Here is a 13,998-nt window from a genome sequence, read left to right as displayed (position 1 = left end):
TAAAAAAAAACCAAAACTAATTTATCATATCCAAAAATATTTTTTTATTTCCAAAATTAGTCATAAATTAATTGAGTTCTATTTCGGCAGTGCCACAGCATGATAATAACTACATTTTCTGCTCTCTATTCTCCACACATACACTTTTGTTTGCTGTTAATTATTTTTAATTTTCTTTCCATAGAAATTTAGAAATATAAATTTTTGGTTCCGCTGTTGATTGCCGTTGCAGTGTGTCAAGTGACTTGTAAAGTGACTTTTTATGTCTTTCACACTAATTAACAATATTTTGATGTCAGTATAAAACTCTCGAAAAAATGTTCTAAAAGTGTGATTGAGACAATTTCAGTTTTAGAGTCTATAAATGAATCTATTCCCTACTCGTAAGTGGCAATCCTCACCGTAAGAATCTGTTTCTTCATTTCCACTTAACAAGATCTGATTAATTTCCCTGTGAACAATATGGAAGTCATAAAAACTATGCAAGTGGCAATCTCACTGAATTTTTCTGAACTTTCTTGTCTATCTCTCACAATTTAAAATGTCATAAAAGTGTTTATTTTGGTAAAAATGAACATCAACAACAATGAGTCGCTCATGATGAGTATCACATATTCGACATTCGTTGTTTGAGGAGTTAGAAGAGTAATTTGTTGTGTGGATATTTTGGTGTTTTTTGAGTTTGTTTAAGCAGTTTTAGCTATTGGCTGGGTATTGAGTCTGTATTGATTTTGAGGTCTGTGGTCAGAATCACCTCCCTTTTGCTTAATATGTCACTTGATTAAAAAGTGACAGATTGTCAAAATTTATTAAGTAAAAAATTGTTGAAATTGCAATAATTTGAATTTTGTTAGAGGAAAGTGGTTCGAATCCCATAAGTGTATAAATTATGAATGTCCCCATCGTTGATAGATCTGTAATATATATTATTTTGCAATTTTTTTTAAAAATCCCTTCCCTTAATGCGCTCTATTCCTCAAAACCCCAACTTCATTTCTCACATTTTCATTCTCTCCTTCATCTGATCTGGCCAGATGTTGCAGTAGCATCAAAAAACTATTGTACTTTATTAATTCTTTCATTCTCTCTCTTTGTGGCATCTCTTCTGTGTATTATTTTGAAGCCATTCATGAAGCTAAAAATAAATAAATACATAAAAGAGAAAACAGAATAAAAATTATGCGAACATGTGGAAAGATTTTTTGTATGTTCTGTCCACTCTATTCATTGATGACTTCAAATTAGTTGAGCATTGGGTTACGTCGTTATGAGTTTTTATGGGGTTAGAGGGAAATGAAAACAGAAATTCTAAGAATTTAAGGCAATTTGGATGTTAGAAATTCTAGAAAAAAAGTCATGTTCCGTGTAGGAATTTTGAAATTTTTTTGCGTTTGGCAAGAGTTAATGGCTTGAAATGGACTGATTTTAAAGTATTGAATTACAAGAGTATGGCGTAGTAAAATGTTTAGTTTGAGCATTTAAAATAGAAATTATTGTAATTTCACTGTCGTAAAAAATTAGAAATAGCATGTTGGGTTGTAAAAGAAGGAATCGATGTGCGTATTTTCAGTACTGTCATGCAAAAAAAGAGACGAACAAAATACATGACAATTATTAATTTTTATAAATTTTGGGATTCGAACTTTCAACCCTTTGTTGCTTTCTTGATAACTCTTAAATTCACATACAATTCCTAATTCATTCTTGAATATTTAACTAATTTAAGCTACATATTCTTAGTCTTCAAAACAATCCAATCCAATTCCAATTATACCAAAAAAATCTCTAAATTCTCATCAATTCTCAACATCAATATCCATGCAAATTCCACCAATCGTTGATAATTGATAACAATGCGGATTTCACATCCATTCTGGGCCATCGAACGAAAAAAGCAGCAGCAGCAGCAGCACAAAAAAATTATAGCGTCAACTAAAAAACTCAATTTTGCACATCAATTGATAGAGAATGTGAAAAAACAGAGATAGTGAGGATGAGTGAGAATGGAACAAAAAATAAAAAAAAAGAGATATCGTTGTCGAGCGAGAATCAGGCATCCATGTGATTTGATATTAACAAGTTTACGGTCTGCTTAATGTTAGCTAATTAATTCATTAGAGAATTGATTTCGTTCTATTTGTGTCTATTTCTGGTATTTTATGAATATATTTTTATTGTATTGTATTGAGCGTGTTTGTGCTGTTTGGAAAGGGATTTGGGACTAGATTTGTGTACGGCAGAGGTCGAGGTCTTCTTGAATTTTATATGAAGTTGGGTCAACTTAAGTCGACATTTCCGTATAGAATCCGAGTAGAATTGGAGTCGACTTCAAGCTCTGGTGTTTGTTATGAGGGGACTATTGGGGTTAATAATGTTAGAGGTAGTTCATTTATTACCTTACGCTCTAATGGGGGTTTGGTAAGAGGCATTAAACAGTTAACAGTTATGGAGCCCCTCTAGGGGAGAAGATGAGAAGAACTCATCAGTTCCGATGTCATTTTCTGCTTGAAATGGATATATAGAGTCCCTAATAAAGAAATATTAAAAAAACGTAATTTATGAATGACCCCCAAATGTTAAATTATCAATTTATATAAATTTGAATAAATTCCTAAAATTTATTAAATCAATAAATATTATCTAAATTATAGCATTTAATCTAGTTCCTAGTTTTTGCATATAGTACCCCCTATGGACTGTACTGAACTAATTTGACTATCCGAATCATAAAAACCCCATAAAACTCCTAAAAATTTATCATCACATTTGACCTCAAAGCACTTTAAAGTCCATAAATATTCAAGGAATTACCAACCAGCCATTCAGGATTTAAATCATAAAATCATTAACAATTTATGCCTTCTAATTAAATAAGTGACGGTGTTCATAAAAAAAAATATTGGAATTCAACTAATTACAGTTGTAAATCTGTGCAAATTAGTGAACATTTACGACATAGCAAGAGATGCCTCACATGCCATAAGTCATCATAAACAAGATGACTTTACGAGTCTATAATATTTTGTAATAAAACTACCGTAACGACATGTTTGTTATGAATCCGCACCTGAATAATTGTAGAAAGTTTTGGTCTATAACCTCAATATGCTATTATCGCTAGATCCAATTCCTATAGCTTATCTCCAACTAATTATTTAGCTCAGTCTTAATTTTATATTCATCGATCTTGATTCTCTCTGTTTTGTGCTCTCTACATCCAATCCAATATTTTATACAGCTTCATGTCGTCCTTGTACACTGTATTGCTGCTTATCTCATGCCTTTAACTCTCTCACTCTGATCTCATCGCATGAAAATAATGTTAATGCTACATTATTAGCAGATTTGTTAATGATATTAATCAAAACGTATAGTAAGAGCCGATGATGATGATGAAAAAACTTGCTTAATTAATACATTTAAATAAATGCGAATACAGTCGTTAACAGACGACGAGTAGCTCGGAATACGATTAAAAAATAAAAGAATTTTTATAGTCAACTGGAAATTTTATTTAAATTTTTTGTTGTTTATCGAAATTTATGTTTATGTACACTTAAGCGGACATCAGCAATGAGGGACATAAAAGAGAGAATTGTGTTATTATGGATTGATGCTTTTTGAGGATGGTGATGGGTTGTGGATGAGTTGTTGTTTTTTGTTTGTCTTGATGGCTGATGGATTGGAGTTTAAAGATGCGGAACTGATTAAAATTGATCAAGAAATAGACAAAATTGATGGAAATGGAATCAGTCAGTTCTGCAGCCTTGATTTGAGTTTCTGGAGGGTAGATTAGGGTGTTTTGAAGGGCTTAAGAATAACTAATTAGGGTAAGAGCTGCAACCTTAGACGAACTATCAAAAACAGCCGAAAATTGCAGGTCTGCTTATCTAAAACGCGGAAAATGCAGACCTGCTGTTCCTAGAACTAATAGATCAACCCCGTACTTCCCAGACTTTTTGACAGCACACAATATCCGGTTAATGGAATTTCCACAATATTTTGGTACACAATAGTGCGTTAAGCCACAAATTTTGGACAACACTAAGCTAGACCGTCCCATTTTCGCAAAAATTCTCATGCAGTCATTATTTCCTAGAACTTAATGGCAATAAAAGCTCCTTAAAATGGACATCATATTGACATGACTAGCCTTTAATGCAAATTTGAATTTCAAAGAACTCTTTACGATCACGTGCATCAATTTTATGGATGGACACTAAAGTATCCCCCAAAATATCCAACAATGTCAAGTTTACTACCTTTTTAATTAATTTTTCGGAATATCCATCAACCCTACAATCATTAAAACTAACAAGCTTATCTTTAAAGAAATCCACACAATTAGCAATTCCTCCTTTAGCTACTGCCTATGGTCATGAATAATTCCCATTAATTATCCACGTCAGATCAGCGCTCTGGTATGAAGCATAAGAGAACTATCCCAACTTTCCATAAAAACTACTGCTGAAAATTACATTAATTGACAGATGAAATGTTTATTATATTGTGCATATTTAGCGAGTCAAATTGAGTGTAATTTAAAGCAGCATAAAAATATCTGGCTTTATATCCTCACGCAGGCATGTCTCTTTATATTGGCGAGTAGTTTTAATAGCAGGCACTACAAATTGAAATTACATGTTATATAAAAAATAATACAACATTTTTTAGGGATTGCCAGTGACCATTGATAGTCAGCATAAAGGAAATCCAATTGAGAGAGCAAAAAAAATTCACAATTTGACTGTCATTTAATTAAATAATGAAATAACAATACATGCTACATGCTGGACACTAGAGTGTCATCATTTTAAGCTTTATTGCATTGGAAAATTGGAACTGCCGAGAACTAAAATATTTATATTTATTTGCGTTAATTTTTCCTATTTTTTGAGTGTATTACGTACGCATGCAATAGGAAGCCTCACATAATTGCTGTTGACGATCGTTATTTGTGTCTACTGGGGTGTGTTATTAATTTTATTCGAACTTACTGCTTTTTTACGTATTTTTTTTTACGCATTTTGTTTTGTCTAATTAGAGACGAAACAATTGGAAATCCAATGAGTCAGGCAGTTGAACTAACAACTATTGTAATATTTTTGGATTGACTTTTTTTGTTTTGTCTATGATTATTTTTGATTTTTGAATGATACTTTAGGGGAATGGATGGAGGTTTTTTATTCATAATTATTTAAATTTCCGATTTTTGTTTCGATTCTTGACGCTGTGGTGCTTGAAGTACAATTTAATTGATTATATTTATATAAACTATACCAGAGATGGCAGGACTTTGGGAGTTCTGATTCTAAATGTTCTAAACGCCACCTCCACTGGAGACAGGTTCTGAGTCCGGAATTTATTGGATTTAAGTCCATAAGGGAGTGGTCTTAGCTCAAACCTATACTTATTGTTTAAATAGAATCAAGCAGAGGAGAAAATGAGCAAGTTGAATAATAGTTCATGACAGATGGTCTGGAAATGAGAGGTTCGATTCCCTCTTTGCAATATTAGGCGAATTTCCACATTTATCAATTTTTTTGCCAGTGTTTTGTATGCTTGGTCCAAGTTCTCTATGCTATGTCTGGTTCTATACCCACCTACTCTTTCTAGGTTAGCATAGAACTGGAACCAATAATATCAAAAATATTTTAAATTCTAACCAGAGACCCAAAAACGACCGTTAGTTTTTTTCAAAAAAATATTTTTGTCGTTAATATTCAAATTTTTTTTGACCGTTACTTTTATTTTTCTTTGTAACGGAACTTTGTATTTTAAAATAAGTTGAGTTTGAAATGTTCGAATTTTTCGACAATCTAATGTCGAAAAACTCCAAACTGAGACGGCCACACTCTGATTCTAACAACATTATTACATCCAATAAAACATATTCCATCCACTAAAATAATACAAAATTTCAACAAAATCTTCAAAATTTTTTATATAAAACAAACTTACTAATTGAATTTTTATCAATTTTCTACTTTCAGGTGTAGTGCTTCACTCAATTAGTGTAATAAAAAATTGGATAAGTGAATTTAAAACTTAAAAAAAAAGAAAAACTTTAAGGATTACTTCTTAGAAGGTTTCAATTAACATTTCGAGTATAAAACGTAAGTAAAAGTTTAGTTTTTTTAATTGAATTATTTAGGTTTCAGTTCTGGGAATATAAGTTGAATTTTGAATGAATTTAGTTAAAATTCAATAAAAATTATTTAAATTAGAATTATTGATTTTGAAAATTTTTTAATATTTTTGAAAATTCAAATTTCCATTTTTTTAAATTAAAATTCCAATTTTTCTAAATTTGAAAAACTTTAACATTTTTTTAAAATTTAAATTTCAATTTTTATGAATTTTTTAAATTTTTTAAGTTAAATTTCAATTTTTTTAAATTTAAATTTCAAAATCCGTTAAATTTTTAAAATTAATTCAGTGGAACAACCATAAATTGCAACATCCACAGAAATTAAAATTTAAAGCTTTTATAATTCAATAAATTTAAATTCCTGCTGCAACATTATTATTGATTGACATTCAAGCATCCTTGACTCTTCCAATTCAATTTGTCTCCACAATCTCTTCAACATTCTTTTCTCTTCCTTATTCCTACTCATTTATTGCATATTAAATTGCATCCAACGATCATTATAAAAAAATCCAATAAAAAATAGTCGTCGCTATACCATAAATATAGTAAACATTATGTACCCCCTACCCCCTCCCCCTATTCAGCAATATTATTCCTCTCATCAACATTTTATATTTCTTTTCATCGCTAATGGCACTTTTCCTTGCCTGAATGTCATTTGCCATTTTTCCTTTCACTTTTTTTTCATCTACTCCTTTTTTTTGTTTCATTGAGGATGCATTGTTATCGGCTGTGCCATTATAATGAATAAATACAGAAAATAAGAGAAATTTATTCACAAAAAATGGTTAAAATCAACATTAACTCTATTAATTTTATGATATTTGCATTTTCATTGTTCATTACCGTTGACACGCACTTGAATAATTAATTTAAAGTGGATATGAGGCAATAATAAACACAGAAAAGTTGGTAGGGATACAAAATGAGTTCTCGGGAGAGATAAATTGATGGGAAGTGAATGCCGGGGGTTGGAACTGGATGGAATTTATATTGTTTCTGACTAGTTTTGGTCTCGACAGTTGAAATTTGTTAGGATTCGAACTTCCAAATTGATCAAAAAATAATAAAATTTTACTTTTAGAGGAAAAGTAAAACTGACAATTTTAGGTTCAAATCTTATAACTAGAGCTTAAAGTGAATTTAGACTTTGTATGAAACAGTCAGCGTAGAGAGGAATCTAAGGAATCGGATCATTTATAGGCCAATATGTCAGTGCGATAGCTAGATCTCTGTGGTCAGGTGCTTAGAGTTACACGGGTTCGATTCCTACCGGAAGCTGATCTTCTCAATCATTAATTTGAGTCAAAGACTCCCACAATGCCCTCCGTCATTACATCCTGCAGCTACATCAACAACTTACTTTACAGTCCATAATACTCCACGAGTTTCAACCCCTCGCCACCCAAATTACCCATAAAACAGTATAAAATCTAACTGTGTGGCGTTCAACAATTTTCATTGTTCCTCCTGTTTCATTGTCATAGATAAGCATAAAGAGAGAGTAAGCACAACATATAAGAATAGAAATTTAAAATTTTATCTTTTTGGAGGGGTAGATACGGACTAAACTTTATGTCATCATGACAATAAAACGCACTCACTCAATGTGATCCTTATGTCCATCACAATCACATGCAAATGATAAAATTTTGTATATAAAGTGCCATGCCTATCTACAAATGTCATTTAATAGACTGTCTCTATTGCTTACTTCCTTGTTTTATTTTTATTGTTCTGGATGTTTTAGTTTTGTTGGATATAAAGTCAACTATAGATGGTTCTTTCTTATGCTGAGTGAATGTAAATTTACATTTTTGGAATTGGAATGAGGAATGGAGTAAATGGACATAAATGAGGATATATGAAAGTAGTTTTGAGGGGGTCGACATTGGTTGGAAAATCTTCAAAAAATGGAATTAATTGAAATTTTTTAAGGATATTCAGCCTTAAAATTCAAATAAAATTATTCATTCCACTTCCAGCACTACCCGACCCCCTACTCAATAAAATAATTCAAATCTAACCTTTACATGCTCACATAAAAAATAGGAAATTCTCCATTCAAAAAACATTCATCCTGCTTACCTCTGTCTTTTACTTATTACTTCCACATTTTCTCCAAAAAAAGGTATAAAGGTCATTTTAATAATGAAACCTTTCTCCCATCCATTCCATTTCCATAATTTGTCCTGACTGTAGTTGTTGATGTCCTGCGTGTTTATCGATTGCCTCATATATATTCAAGGGTCACAGAAGTGATGATGAAATCAATATTTGTCGACATATTTGTGTATGCTTAAATGTTTTATTAATATTCTCTTCATGTTATGATGAACTGTGGCATTGGGTGGACTATTGAGGATTACAAATTAGGCAGAGAGGTGATAATGATGAGTTTTTTTTTTTGGGTTAAAGGTGATGTGTGCTGATTGGAAATGATGAAAAATTTGTGGGATTTTTTGGAAGCATTATGAAGGAGGTCATTGAAGGTGTCAAGAGAAAGTTGTAGGGAAGATGTAAGAAGGTTGGAGCTTTTGAGCTCAGAATTGGCAAAATCTGGGTTTTTTCGCTTACCAGTCTAACTTCCGCGGGTGGCCTCTTTCGCATGTTGCCCCTTCCGCAACATGGCGGAAGCAGACAGCTTCCCACTTTCGGGCTTTCGGAGGAAGCAGGCAGGTTGTCATCTTTGGTCACTCGATGAAAGTCGAGAACCTGTGGAAGAGACCATCGGAAGAAGTTGGAAGCCTTTAAAAAGGGCCATTTGCAGAAGCCATGATTCGACAGGTTTTCGTCGATTATTTCTAGCTGAACTTGAGTTTGTGAGATTTACAAGGATTCACTTGATTGACGTCATTCACGAACAAACCCCAAATTTATGAATTTATTGGATGTCTGATGAAAATGAAAGCTTTTTCCTAGAATTAAGGTACAAAACTCAATTCATCAGACTTTATTGTTGTTCTGCATCCTTCTCTATGGTTGCACGTCACCCATATCCCATTAATTAATTTAATTAATCCAACAACTCATTTTTTTTTTGCTAAAATTCATCCCTTCCTACATTCGTATTGTTTCCTTCAGCTATTGTTTTCCGGATAGTGCTTTGCATACGCCCTTGAAATTAAATGCTGTTTATAGCTATTGATGTACTTTTTTGCGTATTTTAAAGTGGGTGCAGAACGGAGGAAATTTCTAAAACATTTCCTAGAAGTCTTCATCATCAAGCATATCCACCTCTTTCCAGAGTTGCAAAACAGGCACTTGGGACAGGCAAAAACCGTTCAATTTCTTGGTAATTTGTACGGTTTTGTACGGAAAACCATACAAATTATCAATAATTGACAGGCAAAAACCGTTCAATTTCTAGATAATTTGTATGGTTTTCTACGAAATAATCAGGAAAAAAAACAGTTTAATTTCTTGGAAATTTGTATGGTTTTGTACAAGTTATCATAAATTTGTACGGTTTTTGCCTCTCACAGGTGCCAATTGTGCAACTCTGCCTCCTTCATGAAAAACAAACACGAAAAATGCTTCCAACATGAAGAATTCCTTTAAATCATTTACAAATAAAGAATTAGCATAAAAGAAAGAAACATAAAGACGGCAGCAGCATAAAAATAAATTGAATAAAGAGTTATAAAGCACATTCCCAAACAGCACACACAAAATACACTCATTCACATACGCTTTTTCAAACATTCAAAACATAAAGGCAAACTGAGGGGAGCCAAAATTATTATTATATATTTTTTCATCATCATCATGCATGATCATAGGCATAATTAAATAAAAACAATTGCTGCGAATAATAAAGAAAAGAATCCTTCTGTTTTTCTCCATTTTTTCTTTATTTTCACGCTTTTATGTCGAGAAGGAAGCGAATGAAAATTTATGATAAATGTGTTGTACGGCTGCTTTTGGCACGAAAAACGCGGAAAAAGGCAATGAAAAAACTCTTTTCATCATTGAAAAGTTTTTCATTTTCAGTCTCTTTTATACATCCACACACACACATGATTTTTATGCACGCATACATGTAAAAAGAGTTATTATTAGAGACAGATAAATTTCGCATCTATTTTTTGTAAATTTCGCATTTATTTTTTTTGAAAATTAAAAATTTCGCTGAAATTTCGCATCAATTAAAAAAATGAATTTTATTAAATATTTTGGCAGAAAAAATATATTTAAAGAAATTACAAATCATTATAGCATAACATTGTTGTAATTTCATTTAAGTAGAACTTCAAATTTTTTAATTTTCGCGCATAAAAATATTATATATTTTGAATCTCAAAAAACTGTTACTGAAATTCTTGCAGGAAATTTTTTTTTGAAAAATTTTTATGAGATAGAATTAAATTTTCGTAACAGAAATCATTAAAATTGGGCCCTGAAGTTACATATTCAATTAATTTACTTTGAAATTTAATATTCATTAAAAATTTTCGCTAAAATTTCAAAAAATTTCGGAATTTCGCATTTGTTTAAAATTTTGTAAATTTCGCATTTATCGCCAAAAAATGCGAATTTTCGCAACAATTCGCGGAAATTTCGTAAATACGAAATTTATCTGTCTCTAGTTATTATGAATGAATCACGACTGTTTTTATGCCTACGTTAGCTTGATGAGTTTTTTTTTCGAGTTGAGTTGAATCATGTTCAAGTGGGTGGGCGATGAAGTATAACAGGAAAGAAGAATATTGAGTAACAAAGTCAATATTGATGGCTGATTAATTAGCTGAGCGCAGTGAATGTGGTGTGGATTGTGAGTGGTGCTGTTTGGGTTAATGGTGGATATTTTGGGGTATGCTGCTTGAAAGTCAATGTTGTTTAGTGTTAGGAATGAGGTAAGGACAGCAAAGATGCTGCTGAGTTTTGAGAGTGGGGTCAATTGACATTCATCTTTAATAAAAGGAAAGTAGGAACTTAGGGCTGCTATGAGTTAATATAAGTATTCTAAGAGTACATCTAGGATACAACTTACATTGTGTCCTTGAGCTATACTCTTGATGTTCTCCTAAAATACGTATATTAACTCTTGATATCCTAAAAAGTACAAATTGACATTATCCTGTGCCAGATCGTAGTAAAGCTGGATTTGAATTGAATTCGACACAGAAACGCAATTGGCATCAATAAAGCATAGCACTCGCCCTAAGCAGCAATTTTGACCTTTATGCAGCCTCCATATGCTACCCGAATATGTTATTGGTCTTTGTATGACTAGCCCTTGCTCAAGAAATCTAAGAAACCTCAATACAGTCAATCTTAAATGCCAAAAGCTCAAATCATCAAATCCAAAGTCCTTCCAATCTGAGCAATATTTCCACCAAATATTACAACATCCCATCCACACACAAAACTGAGCAAACAAACCGCCATTCCACGATAAAAATAAATAATAAAATAAAAAAAAATTAGCATTTGCGTTTCGCATTTAATGAGGCTTGGTCTTTTAGCAGGCAAACATATACAAACAGCAAGAAAAAAGGAAGAAAGAAATCGATTTTTTCTCTCTCTCTACACCCCTTAAATGTCGTCGACTCGACTTTTTCTTTCATAATTTTCGCTATCGTTCGCCGTCACTTCTACATTAATATACATTCATTCTCCTCAATGTAACGATAACAAACATATAAATTAGTAGAAAAAATGTTGAAGGAGAGAAACTGAAATTAATGGTTCAATTAAATGTAGACTAGTGTAGCATAAAGCATATGCTTCTCTCTCGCTTTCATTCCTCCCTGCATTAAGAATTATGTACTTGATTGTCTATGTACAGTCGTTCATAGATTCTGGTTAGTTTTATTTTTTTTTGTACAGAATGAGAAGGAATTACTCTTTAAAATTCATTGGTTTTTTCGCAAGTCTTTTAATTTTTATGTATGGATTGGGATGTCCATTAATGATGTCTAGGGTCATAATACTACATTTTTGGGGTGCAGCAGGGTGTAGACTGACCTGTGACCCAACCAACAGAGATTTTGCAAGGTTGAGTGAATTTTCAAATCAGATTTGGTCATTTGAGGTACAAAGCTCCAATATATGGGAACTAACAAGCAGTAACAAATGATTAAGCAAGCTTTAGGCAACGTCTATAGGAGAAAATGGATCAAATTGATCTATTTAGACATTTCCTTACAACATGTCTCGAATGAGACTCGAACCCACGTCCTTCAACATCCGGTCACATGCTGCTACCACTGAACAAGAACGGGGGTTACTAGGGAGCTAGAGAATGTGGCACAAAGCATACTTTTACTTTTTTTATCTATCCAGTGCTCATTAGTTACTTACTTACTTATTTCGCGTACAGATCAAGTACGATCCATGGCCTCCCTCAGTCGGTTCCTGAAGCTGGCTCTATCGCTGGCAACTCTTGCCAATTGCCAATTCCAAGTGTGACACTATCTCTATCGACAGTTTCCTTCCATCCAGTGCTCATTACTCAACAAAATTGACTTCAAGCTCCACTTTTGACCCTACTGACCCTCATCAATTCACCCTCAGATCAATCAATCCTTCATATATAATAGACGTCACTTACATTTGACCCCCCTGCCCCAATATCTATTCCAAAGATAGCAAAGACAAGCATATGGTAGCTCTTATGTGAAATTACACTAATCAATAAATTATGGGTTAATTTGCTACTGATCCAGATAAGATTTAATGCTTTACAGCTTCAATAATTTTTTAAAGTTCTCCAGACGAAGATTCAAGCATTAGTAAAAGTTTTTCGCATGCATTTAAAATCGATTTTTGCTAAAGATAACCCCAAAAAAAATTGGAGAAAGCAGGACAACTTGTATAATTTAAATCTTCTCCATGCAGTTCTAGTTTAATCCTTAAATTTCATTACAAAAAAGTTGCAGCAACTGCACTTTTCATTGCAACTTATATGATAACATAAGCTAAATGTATGTTTCAGAAAGTACTCTAAGTAGATATCCTGACTTTGCCGACAGTATGCATAGCCGAAAAAAAAGCGGATGGAACAAGATTAAACTTTTTTTTTTTTTTTAAATAAATTTTTTACAACAAAAAAAAAAAAGCCGGAATATAAATGTGAAAAATTCTCACACTCGTGCATAACTTCATGAAAGACGAACTTTTATCCACTCACAAGCATAAGTAGCAGTTTTTGCATTAAGTATTTTATGCAATATCCTTTTCACGTTTTTGCAAATGCCAGGGGGGGGGGGGGGGGGTAGTTTGAAATTGAAAAATAGAAAATTGAGGAAGTAAGAATAACAAGAACAAGAAATAAGAAAGTTGAAGGATACTTAACATTATTCACGGAATTTTTAAAGATTTTTTTTTTGAAATTGAAAAATTGTGGAATTTTCAGAGCGGATGTTGATGTGACTTGATGTTCATTATCAATTTCATGCTGCAACTTGATCGCTAGTCATGCAAAATTTAGTCACTTTTAATTTAATTGCTTAACCACAGCTCCTACCTTTAATAACCCAAATTCAACCTTTCAACAATGAAAAACAAACAATCTCAGTAAATTTGTCCTAATTTCCTCGACAATATCGTGACTACCTTCATATAGAATCTGTAATATTTATTACCAATAAATCTAACCTTCTTACAACCAAGCATTACTCAATTTGTAGCTACAATCAACAAATCATTCTTCATGTAGTAAAACGTTTTTCAAAAACACGATTTTATGACGGACTTAAATGCGATAAGCATTGCTACAAAGAAGCTGAAAAGCGTCAACAATGTGTACTTTTTTACACAAAAATTTTAACCTAATTATTCATTGAGGCTACACAATACACAGCCCGATGTGCGTGAATTACATTCTGTAATTTTGCATG

At 32.3% G+C, this 13,998-nt stretch overlaps 1 protein-coding gene across 4 annotated transcripts in view; it reads left to right on the top strand.

The window, feature by feature from the left end:
* Ddr (discoidin domain-containing receptor 2) overlaps positions 1 to 13,998 on the top strand; it is a 234,706-nt gene that overhangs the window by 24,299 nt on the left and 196,409 nt on the right. For all 4 annotated transcript variants that reach the window (XM_070650845.1, XM_070650846.1, XM_070650847.1 and 1 more), the window contains exon 2: positions 5,994 to 6,116. The gene's annotated coding sequence lies outside the window, so the exon portion shown is untranslated. The remainder of the gene's footprint in view (positions 1 to 5,993; positions 6,117 to 13,998) is intronic.

Source organism: Chironomus tepperi, unplaced genomic scaffold (assembly GCF_022539635.2).
Source record: "Chironomus tepperi strain 1889 unplaced genomic scaffold, CSIRO-AGI_Ctep_v1 contig_449, whole genome shotgun sequence".
Taxonomy (NCBI): domain Eukaryota; kingdom Metazoa; phylum Arthropoda; class Insecta; order Diptera; family Chironomidae; genus Chironomus; species Chironomus tepperi.
This window is presented reverse-complemented; position numbering and strand designations above follow the sequence as displayed.